This window comes from Eschrichtius robustus, chromosome 5 (assembly GCF_028021215.1).
Source record: "Eschrichtius robustus isolate mEscRob2 chromosome 5, mEscRob2.pri, whole genome shotgun sequence".
Taxonomy (NCBI): domain Eukaryota; kingdom Metazoa; phylum Chordata; class Mammalia; order Artiodactyla; family Eschrichtiidae; genus Eschrichtius; species Eschrichtius robustus.
Window position 1 is genome coordinate 27,555,653 of NC_090828.1, and position 16,819 is coordinate 27,572,471.

General features: G+C 35.7%; 1 protein-coding gene across 8 annotated transcripts in view; it reads right to left on the reverse strand.

The window, feature by feature from the left end:
- Positions 1-16,819, reverse strand: part of MAP2 (microtubule associated protein 2) — a 275,443-nt gene that overhangs the window by 140,559 nt on the left and 118,065 nt on the right. For all 8 annotated transcript variants that reach the window (XM_068544555.1, XM_068544556.1, XM_068544554.1 and 5 more), the window contains one exon: positions 3,817-3,884. The gene's annotated coding sequence lies outside the window, so the exon portion shown is untranslated. The remainder of the gene's footprint in view (positions 1-3,816; positions 3,885-16,819) is intronic.

The following is a 16,819-nucleotide window of genomic DNA, read 5'->3' on the forward strand; positions in this document are numbered from 1 at the left end:
ACCTAACAGTATTCACGTATATTTCCATCCTTATCTTCTAAGAATCCCCTTCTTTTGTCCTGCATTCCAGAATATAAATGGGATCAGTCTATGCTTTTCTTGCATGTTCACTTCCTTTGGGTCCTTTGCTAATGTCATTTGTTCTTCCGAGCTCCTCCAGGCATTATCTCTCCCTTGAATATTTCTATTCATCCCTAAGTTCCACCTCAAAAGACTCATCCTCCACTGCTGAGTCTCTTCTCAATTGTTAGTAATCCTGCCCTGCAATGAGCCTGGGTGTTACTTCCTGGTTTTAATCCGCTGCACCCAGCTGAGCTCAGAAGGTGTTCTCTTGTATATACTCCCTTTCAAGTAGACCATCCTAATACATATTTGTGTAATTGTTAGTGCCCTCAGTTGTTTTTCTGGGTTAGTGAGTTGTACTTTAAGGGTGCATGCGCATTTTCACACTGTTTTCTGCTTCTTTATCTATTCTGGCCGTATGAAACTTCGGCCATGATTTCAATTAAAAAAAAAAAAAAAAGCCTTTGCAAGATATGGCATCAGTTATACTATTTAGCACTTGAATTTTCTGGCTAATTTTCTTATATAGATGATGCAATTCAGTAATATGACTTCATTGTAATGACATAGGAAATATTTTATGAATCCACTTATTTCAAAACGAATTTATCTCTGACATTCTTCTTTCAAGAATAAAAATCCTCAGGTTAAATATAAAATATATATTTAAAATATAAAATATACCAGAGCTTGAAAATTACAGTTAAGTATTTTAAGATGTATTCACTCCTACCTTATATATATAAAAACAAGAATCTACAAAGCATACTGTTTTAACCTTATTTCAGTAACATATATTTCATGTGCATAATAAAACATTAAAATGATGATTATGAGCCAAAAAATCTACTAGAAAAAAATTTAGTATTCTGTGATTAATATGAAGGACTTTGGGCCAGACTTGCGTTGGCTGTCCAATTGGAATCTCAGTTCATTCATAATATGGAGACCATACCCACCTCCCCGGATTGTAGAGAGAGTTAAAATGTAATAACGTATGTTAAGGGCTTAGGATATTATCTAGCACATAGTTAATAACAAAAATTATAGTTTTATTAATAAAAATAAATGACAAGAATAGCATTCCCTAAAGCTATTATGATTCTAGAAGTTTCCTTACAGATTATATATATGTATATAAGCATATATATATAAAATGATGTCATACTTAGTAGTCCATAATAAGCAACCAAGCGTTTAAGAAGATTATGACATCATTCCTAGTATTACATTGAGAGAGAAAGAGAACGGCCTCCCTGCCCCGTCTGCTGCAGCAAAATTTTGGCTGAAGACGTGAAGAGCAGTAAACAATGCCAAGCCTCGGAGTAGTATTTAGGAAGCGTCCATAAAGCAAAACTCATACTGCAGTTTGGGGTCTTTCCCTCAGCTGGTGAAAGTGAAAGGGGACATTTCAAAAATTCTTTGCATCTTAACCTAAGACCAGAAAAACCCTTTTGCATATAGCCTGAAGAAATTTTGGCACATGGTTTGCTTGATTTTCTACCTGATATTAATTATTTAATTAATTTTGATTAATTAGAAACATATAATGAATATTTGGGGTAACTGAAAAAAAATGTACCAAATGTCTGTTTTAGAGTCTGTCATCTCATGAAAAACAAGAACAAAAAAGTAATGGGGGGAAATATCGACAAAGTCATTTATCCATCAAATAATTAAATAAATATTTATTGAACTCCTGCTGTTGTCCAGGGACTATTCTATATGCTGAAGATTTCAGTGAAAAAATCAGTAAAGGGATTAACTAATGTCAAGACGATATTGATTAAAGAAACCATGATACAGGTCCCTGACTCTCTGAGAGTCCAATAGCCAAATTCTATTTTGATTTGACAATGTAACAGACTATTTGAATAAACCCTGATTTATTACACAAAATCTATTAACATACCACAAGATGAATTTTAAAATGGTCCTAGAAAATTTAGGAATCAAGAAACTTTTGATGAGGTAATATGCCACTTCTCTAATACCCAGATAAATCATAACAGAGCTGATTAATGCCTATTGACAATATACTGAATACATCTTTTAGTGGTTAAATAACAACTTCATCCTTTTCCAATTCACGTAAATACCCCAAAGTTCAAAATTAATTTAGTGAGTTGCTAAATGAGTCTGAAGATCAGGAAACAGTTTCTCACCTGAAATATATCCTGTAGAAATTTAGTTAGATGGTAAAATACCAAATATATATATATATATATATATATATATATATATTTTTTTTTTTTTTTTTTTTTACCAAATATGAAATGTTTTCACTTACTCTGAGTGAAACCTAAAAAAAGAGAGAATGGTCCTAAGGGTTTTACAGTATCCAAGAGGAATAGTAAGTCCTGTTTGGAAATTTCATACATGATTCCACTGAGAAATTTCTGAGGAAAAAAACACAATCTATTTCACATATCTCTGAGACTAGCCTATTAGATTTTGTTCAATGTCTGAAATAATGCAGCTTCCTTTTTTAGAACACACAGATTTATTTTAATGAATTCATTCTCCTGTGCAAAAATATTATGTGATGTTGCCTACACTCTGGAAGAGGGGGGGTGACAGTGGCATCTGCCCCTTCCTTCTCCCCCACAATAACTACCCACAGCAGCAAGGCTCTTAATAAGTGCTTGTGGAATGAATAAATTAAGGCTCTCATAATTACACATTGCGGAGAAAATTAAATAAGCACAATGCGTTCATCTCCTTCAACTGCTACAAATATTCACTCTCACAGGTGTACACTTGCATACTTCTGGTATTTGAAGATCAGTCGTTAAACATTAGCCATTTTTTAAGTACATTTAAGAAAACAAACCTTACTGCATAAAATATTTTGGACTGATACTCGAGGTGAATGCTAAGGAAAGACTTAACAGATGTATTGATCTTCTCAGCAAGGTGGAAAATGTCTTCCGTTTTTTAAAAGGCAAATTATAAATATTGGTTTTACTGACATGAGCATATGTTCAAGTCAAAGATCATCATAAAGAATTAACGATCCCATAATTGGCATCTCCGATCAATATATATCCTGATGTTGAATTTGAAGATTAATATTTTTCACATAAGGCATAAGGCCCAGGATCAATGATTCAACTGCTTTCACGGCAAGATGAAAGATTACTTTCTTATGCTGTCAATGCTAAATAAAGCATATGTAAAATCGGTTCTTTCAATAACAAACAACCTCAGCCTTTAAACATATACAGTGTTGAAGACTAAAGCATCAGTGAAGAAGTTGCAATATTTTATTCGCAAAACCCAACAATACTGAGTCATTCCTGGGCTTTCGTCTCTAGTGCTCATTCTACCTGGGAAGGGCAAGCCATTTTATTTAGCCATTTAAAAAATATCACTTACTAGCAGGATTCCCTCAGATAAAATCATTACTTAGCATATTTCTCTTAAATTCAAATTATTTAATTTTTCATTAAGAGAGAATTTTGGATATTTTTTAAAGCTGTTACAGTGATGAAAATCCCTAAAAAAGCCAGAAATATTGATATTTGCTAACAACTTGCAGCACAGACAAAAAACGTAATTCTTTAGACATCTTAGAATCAAAATAGCCTTGGACAATGGCATTCTCGGCATAGCAAATCATACATGCTATAGACAATGATCAATGTAGGCTTAAGGATAAAAGACCAACCATAGAGAGATTAATTTAAATAAAACATTCCAAATCCTCCCTGATTTTCCCTCATTTAAACACCCAAACAAAACATGTGGTACCTTTTACTTTTCTGAATGAGTAGTTTCCAATCAATGTTTCCTCGGTTAGAGACAACAAGCTGAAGAACCTACCGAAACAAAACAAAAGAAAAAAATTCATATATAGATTTATTAGCTAAATATTGAAAACTGTAACTCACCAGCAAGCAAACGCATTCTTATATCCAGATAATAAATCTACGTCTTGAGATCTGTAGCACAAAAAATGCAGTACTTGAATTTTTAGGAAGCCCAGGAAGGAATTTAAAAGCATTTTACTGTGAGATCACATATAGCAGATGCTTTGAAAAATGGATTAAAAAGAAAACAAAATAAAATGTAAAAAAACCCAAACCATTACCAGAGCATATGCAGCGATACCACCCAAGTCTAGCCTTTGAGAATTGCTGCAGAATCCTTCTCCCCTAGCATTATCTCCGCGGGCTGGCTCAGGCTCTCTAGCTCCAGACAGACGCAGTCTGCAAGCCACCAGCTCCTGTCTGTGTGTGTCGGGGAAAGGGAAGCTGCAAATTAGAAAAAGTCCCCGCAGTGGCGAAAAGGAAAATAAGGCGAGTGGGAGAGGGTGAGAGAGCTCACTAGCCTCAGAATTTTCGAGAATGATGACAAGCCACCCAGTTCCGCCATCATTCACTGACAATAAGATGTAGCCCTGGCGTATGATTTAGAGGTTTGCATAGGGGCTTCTGGTATCAAATGCCTGACAGGCATCTTAATTGCCTCCATCCAAGTGTGTCCCCAGGAGTCGAGTCTATAAGCCTATGAATGTCATCATCTGTTCTCCTTTGTGTTAATGCCAGACACATACATACATACACACACACACACACACACACACACCCCGTGCTTAAATAGAGAAACCGTTTTCCGGCATATAGGATTACAAAGAAGTTGGGCTACATAAACTGGACATGACAAAACAATAGTTTATGGGAATTTTTATTATCTGCATTCATGGCATCAGAGATTTTTGAGGTTTTGTCATTAGCAGAAAATTACAATATTTTTTAAAACTGAGTATCACATATTGCTTATTTATATTCCAAATAAATAACTGTGTTCATTAGAGAAATGTTTATATTTATGTATATTTTTTAATGGAAAATTCAATCCCCTTGTAACTGTGATAATTACGCACTTGGCAATGGTTTCCTTACAAGGGAGAATGCAGCAAAAAACAAAGAGGATTAGGAAACCAGGGTTGATGTGTGATTTCTGGGGGCAATCTATTTTATTCCCTTCACATAAACAAGTAAAAAAGAGGTAGCAACCAGCTTGAGTATCGAGACTTTACAGTCCCTGAGGACCAAGACAGGGAATTGAATCTCTGACATAATCAGTATCCCCTTTATGTTAGCAACTGAAAGTAACAGTTGAATATCCCAGTTTTACAGTGCCCCTTATGTAGGGAGGTTAAGTATGGAATAATTCCCTGCATTTATTTCCTGGACAAAAGGGATGGGGAAAATGTTAATAAATAAATTAATTTTTACAGCATTCTTAGCTCCCTGCATCAGTGAATGTAGCAAAATTCCATGTGTACCAAAAGGGCCGGCTGTGAAGAAGATTGCTGGGAGGGAGCATCACCATGGTTACCGGAAACAGAAAGTAGGAAAAAAAATAAGGTGATGATAGAGAAGATGGAAGGAGACTACAGTGGAGGAAATTCAGAGACAGAATGATATGCTTCATTTTCTTCTTTCTGGAAAGAACTGTCTATCAGTTTTATATTAGATTTCAAATGCATTAGGATGAATCTGCATTCTCTATCAGCCACCTTTCTTCTCTACTTTTTGATCACTAGGTAATTTTGCTTTCGTAAGTTTGGTTCTTTTGCATGACATGGATCCTGACACTCCTTGCCTCTGACCCTATCCTGGACTCATGGACACCTCCCAGCCTAGTCCACACCCTTTGCCTCACAGTTGTGAAAGCTGAGGCCCAGGGAATCTGACCAAGGTCACAAAACTGACAGGAGATCCAATAGAGACACCATCCCAGTTTCCTGGTTCGGGTCCCCTGTTTTTCTTCTCTCACCAAGTGACTTTCTTTATGTGCTCTCTTCCATTCTGTTTGCAAGCATAACAAATTCCAGAAACATCCTTTGTCTTTGATTTTGTAAGCCTTCTTCTATTTGTTAAAGCAGAGATCTTCCTCTTTAAAATTATGCATTGCAATCAATCCGAGGACTAGCTTTGTTTAATAGCTGTGCTGTACTGTACTGGACGTCTGGAGAATCTGGGGTAATTATGTCACTGCTTTTCTTTCATTTCCAGTCTGGCAGTCAGATTGGCATGATCGCCCTTTTGTGAACCTATCTTGTACAGCCTGAACTTAATCAGCATATACTAGGCACTCCATCCTCCCTGGAATCATTCTTTCTGCAAGCATGAAATTGGGCAATCGAATTGAATCAGCCTCCCAAGGTTCTTCCTAGTTATAGACAATGTGAACCTTCCTGGGGTTACCCAAATAATGAAGCTGAAAAATTGGGAGCTCATGTAAAATTAAAAAAAAAAAAAAAAAAAAAAAAAAATCACTCAAAGCAACCACTGGGGGGCGTATTTCTGTTCTACTCAGTAAAAAATGGGAGTAGGGTTTTGACCTTGATGTTCTACTGCTTTTATTTCCTTTATAAAATGTTCTTTCAATATTCGGTTCTTATGACTCATTGCTTTTAGGTTAACTCATTGGTAAGTAGAGCCATATTACCTTTTTTGATGTCTAAAATACAGTTGCTGCCACCACTATTACCCTCTGTCCCCAGTTGTCATCTATAAAATAAATTAGTGACAGTAAAAAAAAAAAAAATATGATTACCCTAGGTAATAATTACAAGAGATTTCAGGTTTCAGTGAATCCTACATAGTGGTTAGGATTCTTTTCCCCCCAAAAGTATCCTTTTAAATATGATCTTTCTATTAAACATCTATTTTTTTCTTCAGTGATTTTGGACATGAAGGTTACTCTTCAAAGCAAATGTTTTGTTTTAATATGCTCTCCTCTATTGTTCACTTCTGAGCATAAAAAATGATGCACAAGACTGTCATTTCTTGAAACATGAATCATATTTTATCAGGATCTCATAATGCACACATAGTGGTCTTGGTCAGTTTAGAAATTAGCTCAGCTTCCAAACATATTTGATACTCCTCAGGAGTCATTTAATATTTGGGAATACCTGGTTCAATCATTGAGAATGAGTAGGCATATTCTTTTTCTTTCCTTTTGTTAGTAGAACTATTACTTTAACTTATCTGTTGTAGAATAAGCACCATATGTAAAACATAATTCTTGCCTTTAACTATGTTATATTCTGAGAACTCAAGATAACAGATATTTGAGAGACTTTCATGATTTTTTATATTTATGCTTATGAGCCTCAACTATAGTCTAGCACCCTTTTTCGGCTCATTTAACAAATTTTAATGGCACACACACATATATTTCAGACATTTGATAGGTTCTAGGTATGGGAAAAAAGAGAACAACATTCCTCCTCAAGGAACTTCAGTTATACTGAGTGGAACACAGAAGTAAACAGAAATCTAAGTTCACAGTTCTTTTTCTCACTTTGATGAGACATGATGTCTCTGCCACTCTGGTATATCTGCTTTATCTCAGGTCCTGATCTTTATGAATCCCCTGATCCCAAATTCAGTTAGCTCACCCCTGTGGCTCTTCTGGAAGACTCTTGGTTTTGTTCCTTAAGTATACTAGTCTGTGTATTTCTTAAGCACTTTAGGAGAGGATAATGGACGTACTTCTTCCTTACGTCCTTGAAGCCTTTGGTCATATCAGTTCCCCAGCTAGGGCTTTCATACCTTGCCCATTAGTGCCCACCATAACCACTCGTTTATTTCAGCAATAGTCTACTGTTTTTTCTCCAACCCCAATCTTACGCTTCCTTTTTAGTCCATTTAAAGTTCTGTCCTCTTTTATAATGGCTTCCAGAACTCTCCCAGGACACAGTGCCACAAAGCTCTTTCCTTCCTCTGAATCACCATGATATCAAAAAAAAAAAAAAAAAAAAAATCACTGTGATACTATAATGCCTGATATATATGACCTCTGGCTGGTCTTCAGTTGTGTATACTCAGTTATTCTGGTATTGACCAATTAAAAAGGCATAAGATATGCTTCTCATATAAATTATTAAGTTCCTATAATGTGCCAACCTCTTTGAACACATTATTTTATTCAACAACTCTGAGAGTTAGGAACCTCCCTTTCACAGTTGAGGAAACAGGTCCAATTAGGTTTAGTTAAATGCTAAGGACACACAGCTGGTAAGTGGTGGAGCAGAAATTCAGTCCCTGGACTTCTGAGCTAATTAGGTTGTAATTCAGCTTAACACTTCTAAGGTATCAGAATAGGAGAGAGAAATTAAACATAGAATTAAGACTTTTCCATTTTTCTAGGACAGGTACTTAAGACAGACTACGTATTGCTCTAGGTGTGCATGAAAGAGATAGCAGCAGAAACAAGAATTTTTACTTTCAGGATTATTTCAAATTCCATCAGTTCATATTTAAATGATGTATACTGTGAACACAAACATTCCTATAGCTGAGGAAGACATGGTAATTTTATTTACTACTATCTGGTCTATTCTTGGCAGAGTATACACAGCCACATGCATGGGATACATGCTCATGTGTTTTTAAAAAACTTCATTGTTTGACAATTTGAGTTTATTGTGTATGTTTTTAAACATCTTGTTGCAATTAACCTATGTCTAAGCATAGATTATAATAATAAAATACCTGTCTCACCTAGTCAATCACTACCCTCATTTCATTATATCAAGTTAGAAATAATCAAATACCATGGTGAATCTTAAAGGTTACATCAGAGAACATTATATCAACACCATATTATATAATGCCTGTCTTATTTAAATTGAATTTATTTAGTCAGATTTTGGCTGTGGACACTTTTCTTCCAAATAACTCCATTCCCTCTCTCAAGCCTTTCCTCAAACATTATCTTCTCAAGGACGCTTAACCTAACCATCCTATTTAATACTGCAGTCTGCAATTCCCATTCTTTTTATTTTTATAATTAAAAAAAAATTTTAAACGTCTTTATTGGAGTATAATTGCTTTACAATGGTGTGTTAGTTTCTGCTGTATAACAAAGTGAATCAGCTGTATGTGTACATATATCCCCATATCTCCTCCCTCTTGCATCTCTCTCCCACCCTCCCTATGCAATTCCCATTCTTAATCTCCTTTATCCTATTTTGTATAATACTTATCATTGTCTAATATATTATATAATTTACTTATGTTTATTCTTTATTATCTTCTCTCCTCATTCACTTGTAAGCTCCATGAAGGCAAACTCTTTGCCTGTTCTGTTCACTAACGTATCCCAGGTACCTAGAACTGGGCCTGGTACATAACTGATACATAATAAATATTCATTGAGCTCATGCTTATATGAATAAATAATTAAAATTATAACACTAAAACTCATATAAAAAGCATGAATTAACTCCTAAAATTTCTGAATTCTGAGCTCATCAGTTGAGTACATTCAGTTTCAGAAATCACTAGACAAAACTCATGGTTTAAGTATTTCATTTAGTTTATGTCTTGGTTAACAAATATACAACTTTTAGGTTTTTCATCTTTGGCACATTTATAGCCATTCTGAGTACATCTCTCCTTTTACTTCAGATGTTTAAAAATATTTATTATCTATGTGTTTATTATTTATTTGTACAAAAATTCTTCTAGCAATTTTTTTACTTGCTTGTGAATCCTTAGTTATAACTTGCATATTTATCTTCATCTTTCCAATCACCTAAAAGTCGATACTAACTGCTTCCTTTCACTACCGGAGATACAACCAGCCTGTGGGGAAACCATATTTACCGGAGAAATGGGCAAGCCATGAAAGAAAATTATAAGAATTAGTGTTGAGGAATTCTCACTTAATAAAATTTTAATTTAAGTCAAGCAGAATCATCTTCAGGAGTTATGAATTGCTTGGCGGATCATCCTGGAAGCAGGAAATGAACCTTCATTTTATCTAATGTCTCCACAAGTGGGAACATTACAGTTTAATGGAAGACTGGATAAGGACTCAAAATCAGATGCTGCAAAATCAAATGCTGCGTTGCATGACATTAGATCTAAAATCCTGATTTCTTTTTGAAAACTGCTAAAAGGAGTTATTTTGTTTACTGCTCTCCAAGCCTTGAAGACTGTTACCTCAATATTCTAAATCTTTGTCATTCCTTCAATACTCAGCAACCTTGGAGAATTGGAGAACTAGCAGTAATTGAGAGGTAAGCTAGAGCCAATCCATTTGAGTTAGGCAGTCTTTAACCTGAACATCACTAGATTATTCTGAAAAGGTTTAAATTCTGCAAGCTCCTATGGCATTTTTTTTTGCAGTGTTTAGTATTTCCAGTTCAAATCATAAAACGTCTGCTGTGATGGTTTAATAAATGCAATGTCATATGTGAAATGATTTCGGAAAATGTATATATTACAGGAATTTATTTCGTGAATAGCCAAAATCCACATTCTGAAAATTCATGAAATCCATACTTATTCTCTCTGCTGTTTAGGAGAGAGTAGACGTTAAGGTGATCGCCAGCAAGAAATACATATGAAATTTCTTAGTCCTTGTCATTCCTCTTCCTCTAGTCCTTGTACCAGGGGTACATGAGAGATGGGAAGAGAGAATTAAGGGATATGGGTATGTAGTTACACATAGTTTAAATAAAACTGCTTGTCAGAACTACATACACTTTGACTGTTTAGAATACGTTCAATGGTATATCTATCTAAAAGTGCACTAAGGTCCTAAATCCTCCTATTGATTGGAACCAAAAAATATAATGATGGATACCAAATCCCTGTGTGAAAAGAAAGGAGAATTGTAATGTAGAGTGGGGACACTTTTATGTTTCATCCTATCATCAGATTTCTAAGCTATGAAAGACATACTAACTTTTAATTTAAAAGGAAATATTATACCTGATCAATGTCTATAAATGAATATTCTTTCTCAACTGTACCATCAAGTTGGCTAGAAAGAGTTCATGCGGGAAGGATTCTATATGGCAATGTTTGAAATTACATTATATTTATACTATGATTTTTCCATAGTTTTGTGGCTTTTTTTCCCTCTTTTGCTTCTAATAGCAAACCTATAATTGAAGAAATAAGAGTGTTTTATTTAATACTCCGGAAAAAATAACTCAAGATTTTTTTTCTAGACATTTTCCATCTACTGTGACTTATTTTTCAAGTGGATTGTGACAATATGCTGTTTGCAAAGGTAGCCATTGTAAATATCTGGGCCAACAAATGTGTCTGGGAGAGAAATTTCCACATCCCTAAGACCCTTAACTTTTTTTTCTTAAACTGCCACATTCTTATTGGTTTTTTTCCTTCCTTTCTAATTCTTTATGTTTTGCCTACCCTTTTCCAACTCTTCCTTCTTCTTTTACCCCAAAGTCAGGGGGAGCATGGTCAAGGAAACAGGAAAATATTTAAGGAATTATTTAAACAAACTTTCTACCAAGGTCCTGCGGTTTCAAGTTAGTTGAGGGCAGACTCCATGTGTTTTACACCATTTTCTTTCTATAATATCTAGTGACTCTTTCTGCATTGGTGCACAATAAATAATATTAATTCGTTTTGTGGATGTTGACTTAGAAAAAAATGGAATTGGAGATGGGGAGAAAAACATGTGGTTATTGTGATCACTGTACAGAGTACTACAGCACGGTATCTATTTATTTTGAACCTAGTAGAACTAAAGAAATAAAGAAAAGGGAATAGAGTGCCCAGCTTATAGACACCTTCTGCTGAAACACCTGTGGGCACATAGATGCCACACAAGCAAAAAGCAGAAGGTGCTAAATGACATGTTTTTCTAGATAGCAAAGGCTGATTATAATTTTCTCATTACTTCATATTTTAATTTGGAGCTGCTCAATAAAATGTATGATTGATTGATTGGCTGATGAGAGAAGGGGACGTGAAAGCTGTGTTAAATGAACAAAGACTGCACAAAGGGAAACCTTGAGAAACTGGCAGTCAGGACATTCCATTAAAAGCCAAGTGCAATGAAAGAGAAACTTATTTTACAATTGGGGAAAAGTGAAAATGATAAAATAGCATAGAAATTCTAAGATGGACCCAGTGCTGTATGTACCACCTGAAGAAAAAAAGTAAATGAAAAATTATGGTGTGTGTTAGGAAAGTTAAGACGTTCAGATCAAAAGGGGAAAAGTAAGAATATGTGAGAAGGGTAGAGAAGGGTTAGAGGATCAAAAGCTTTGGAAGCAAACAGGGTTTCAATTATAAACCAGTGAGCTAGTCTGACAGGTGAGGCGGGCTGAGGCACTTGAAAGATCTCATTCAATGGCTGGCATTACTGAATGCCCAGCTGAGTCTGAACAAGAGTAGTTTTAAACAGACACATTGTTCTAAAGAAATCTTAAGTTTCATGGGCCCTCCAACGCAGCCTTATAAATCTTGAACAGCATCTATATTCACCAACCACCTGCAATTAGCTTTACTCCAGAATTGGCTAGACACAGCAAGTCCTTGACAGGGAATATTTTAATTTGGATGGCTGGCCTTCTACTCAGGATTTACACGTATTGATGATATGCAAATCAGTTCAGTTCAGTCTCATCAACAGCATAAATTAAGTGCATCCTATCATGAGGATTATCTTGGAAAGAGAGAATGTCACCATCAATATGCCTATGGCCTGGAGGTGAATAGTCTGTCTCTGAGTGAGGGAGAGTGAAAAACAGACAAAGAGCATTTCCTCACTATTGATGGGCTGCCTGCATGCTTCTTTAGGTTAAATGCTTGACTACTTACAGAAAATATCTTTGCTCGGAATAATTTTCTTTTTAACACCTGTTCATAGAGACAAGAGATCCAAAGATAGCATTTTGATTTAGAATCCCTGATACTGCACATAGGCAAATAATAGGAGAAAACAATCTTCAATTCTGACCTTTGTTTAAAGAGTGCATATTTCATTAATAAATGATACCCTTTAGCATAGGACACATGTTTTGTACTAGTGAGGATGGATTTACATCTTCCTGTTACACATTCTAAGTAACTTAGTAAACAAAGAGCTAAAGGCTCTAAAGAGGAAGGTCACAAAATTATATGACAAATGTAAGAAAAAAACCCTATGGTTTAGGAAGTACTACCAGTGACTGATATTTTTAAGAATTTATAAATCATGCCTGGAAATAGCTGATGAAAGGAAAACCACATACAGCTCATTCTACAGAGTAATTTAAAGACATTTTCCATGGAGTTTGCAATTCCCCCCAATATACGTTATCCAGCCAGCTTATTAGGACACCATCAATGTAAAATAATTTTTAAAGTCTGGATTTAATAACAGACAAAAGAAAATGGTGAAAGTATTCTTGAGGCCCAATTACAAGTGCACTGGTCAAGTGGTGAACCTGTATGAGGTACCTGGACTCGGTGTTTCTGATGCTGGGCGTTGAAGACACTGCGGTGCTTACAGTGAGGGGTAAGAACAAGTCAAAGGTGGTGGTAGAAGGAGGCCTGGAGTCCTGCACAGCTGTTGGAAGCTTTGAACTAGGTGAATGTATGACAGTATTGAATGGAAAAGGCATAAGCAGAATGGCATCTCTACCAAGGATAGATGTACATCAAGCATGTTGCCATGAGGGTATATGGGGAGAGGGAAATAGAAGTGGAGGTCAGAGATAAAAGGGAAAAATTTTAATAATGTGAAGCAAGAATAGGCACTGTCATGTTCTGATGATCAGGTGCCCCCAAGATGAAGACTATGAAGAACTCAATTCTTTGCCCCTGGGGTTCACATTACCACCACTGCCACCAGCAACAACAAACAACAAAAGGTTATGAAAAAACACCACGACAGAAGATTGAAAAAAAATAGGATAATTTCCACCAAATGTAAAGGTATTTCGTCTCTTATGCCAGTGAAGCCAACAGGAGTTCCATGAAAAGAGGGGTGAGGGGTCAAATTATGTGTGAATATGAATTTGTGCCAAGAACAAGCACGTATCTTCTATAACTAAAGATTATATTAAAATTAGAAAATTCATTTTTTAAAAAACATGACATTTTATTGTTTCCTTTTATTTTTTTAAATTCATGTTTCCTTTCCTATTATTCCTTCTTTACTAGCTACAATCAGTAATGCCAGGTAGCATCCAGAAAAAAAAAAAAAAATTGTTCTAATCAAGGACATTTTAAGATGAACTAACTTTCATTTCACACTGACTATTAAGAGTCAAATGAGGATACAAAGAGGATTCCAAGACTGGATTTATGACATACACTTTAAATAAAATCTGCAAATCTTGCTCATAAAATTATAACGTTGTCTTCACCATTCTTGCTGTATTTCTATCACCTACCACAAGTTTTGCTCTTGATGCTTGTAAACTGACAGCCACAGAAGAAAGCTTACTCTTTTAAGTACAAAGTAACTATAAGATGAATAAAAAACCTGTTTATGTCAGATGAGTGCAACGTTACTTTAGCTTTCACAGTTTTATCTTGATTAAAGACCAAAACCTCTATCCGGGATTTGGGGACAGCACAGCTCATACGCATGTTAATATTAACTTGGTCTGTAGAGCTTGGGACTGATTTCAGAGCTTGGGAGTTCCACTGTTGATTTAGTTTGAGAGGCCAAGAGATTCCACTATGAGCTAGAGAACTATTCTGGGTTTGGATGGGGAGGCTGGTGTGGGGGGATGGCAGGCGATGGGGGTGTCCTTAATCCTAAACTTGATTCAGATGGCCTTTGAAGGAGGATTTTTTGAAGATTATTTGATTCATTTGTTGACTGGATTGTTTCAAAATTTTCTAATGTTGATGAGAAGTGATATTATTTTCTTAATATTTCTATTTAGGCAAATGTAAATAATAACAGTAAGAGCTAATGTTTGTTGGGTGCTTAGTATTTGCCTACACTATAGTAAGCACTTCACACATATTAATAGGGCCTTACAAAGAAAATCTTTTATTACTTCCATTTTATAAGGGGGCAAGCGGAGACACAGAGGGGTTAGATAACTTCCTCAAGGACAACTGCTAGTAAACTGAAGAGACTTCACGAACCAGATGATCCAGCATGAGTTTCACCATGAGCCTAAATTTTTCTGCCTATGTTTTGAATTCTTGATAGGAGTAGCCCATTCTGTTCACTATTGGGAAATGGGGAATTCCTGAAACAGTTCAAACAGAGCACTACCAAACCCAATCACTTTCCTCACTTAGCTCAGCCTTCCCAACAAACACACAGGCATTCAACATCCCTTCATCTGAATTTTATGCAAAACCAAAAATATAGAAGTAAAGGACATTCCAACACAGAGCATACAATCACATCTCCTTTGTTCTTCGCCATCTTTAGCCTGGCTTCCTCTGAAAAGAGAACTTGTAAAACCATTGGGTTTCTGTGTACGTCTTCCTTACTCCATCCTCACCCTCCCTTTACCACCACTGTCAAAAGGAATAGTCCTGGCAAAGTTAAAAAGAAAAGAATTGCTGTTTCCTGGACATCTGGGCTATTTTGCATTCCTTCCCTGAAATTAATGAGATGCTAAGTGTCACCTGTTTACCGATCTCTGTCCTCTGTCCAATTTATCATAATGTATGATCTCACAGGAGACTGTCATAAAAAAGTTTTAATCTGAGAGTATAAAGAGATGCAGCACAAGCAGGAAAGCCTGGAAATTGAACCAAATGGTATTTCTGGCATAAATCATAAAAATGAAATTATAGACAAGTAGGCATGCTCTTTATTTGTAATAAAGTCACAAAAAGCAAAACCCTCACCAATCTATTTGCCCACAACGAAACTCAAAGATGCCACCACACTAACTCAAACATGACATAGGTACTACATCCACTGGGGAAAAAGAAGTTATATATTTGCAAATTTGTAAAGATCTCAGAATTCTTTAAACTACACTGTTCTTTCGGAACCTACTAAATAAATGCAAGAAAGGTAAAAGCAGAAGAAATCACACATTTATGTCTCATCATTTTTCAGATGAATGTTTCAGTTTTCAAAAAGATTACAATTGATCCACAAAATAAAATGCTTTATACTTTTCTATCTGAAGAATTAAATAACAAAGCAACCTCAGGAAAAGGTGAGAATACAGTCAACAGTCTTTTCTTCTGTTCTATTTACTATCCTAAAGCTGTAAGACAAGGATTCACATTGCATCTGACAAAGCTAGCTTATTTCTCCCCCTGCTTCCCATGTGTCCTGTGTCTCCTAATTAGCCTCTAAACACAGAAAGACTCACTATTTAGCATTGCTCCAAATAACTGAATGCTTGTTTGATGACATGAGTAACAATCATGATAGTGTGGTACTTTACGTTTTTTTACTAAGCACTCTCACATCAATTACTTCATTTTACCCCCAAAGCAATGACATCCCAGTCTTAATTTCTAAATACCATTTATCACTAAAAGGAACCAGAACTTCTCAGAAAAAAGTGGGTGACCCCAGGTCCAGGGCAGGGAAAGTACAAAGAGTCTCTGGACATCTTGTTGCCCCACAAAACAGGGAAGTGCTGAAGGATTAATGGGGCTTGTCAGAAGGACACCACTGCTGTCTTGGAAGGGCTCCCAGTGGCCAAATTTGAGATAATTTAGGCATCAAATATAATAATGATGGCGCTAGATTATAAGGCATTGAATAAAATAAAATCCTTGAGTCTATAGTGGTACTCTGTCAGAGGTGGAGGAGGGGACAGACAGGTGGTGAGAGGGAGGGAAGAAAGAGAGAGAGAGAGAATCCTAGAGAACGGGAGTGGTGCAAAAGTCTTCTTTAAAGAAGAATGCTAGTTAACAGGAGTAGAATGATATATATATACATATATATGTATTTTTTTTCAAATCACCATTGCATCCCTCAATATAACAATGAACACAGGCAAGAATCATGAATGTATGCTGAAACTACTGGGTGAAAGGTT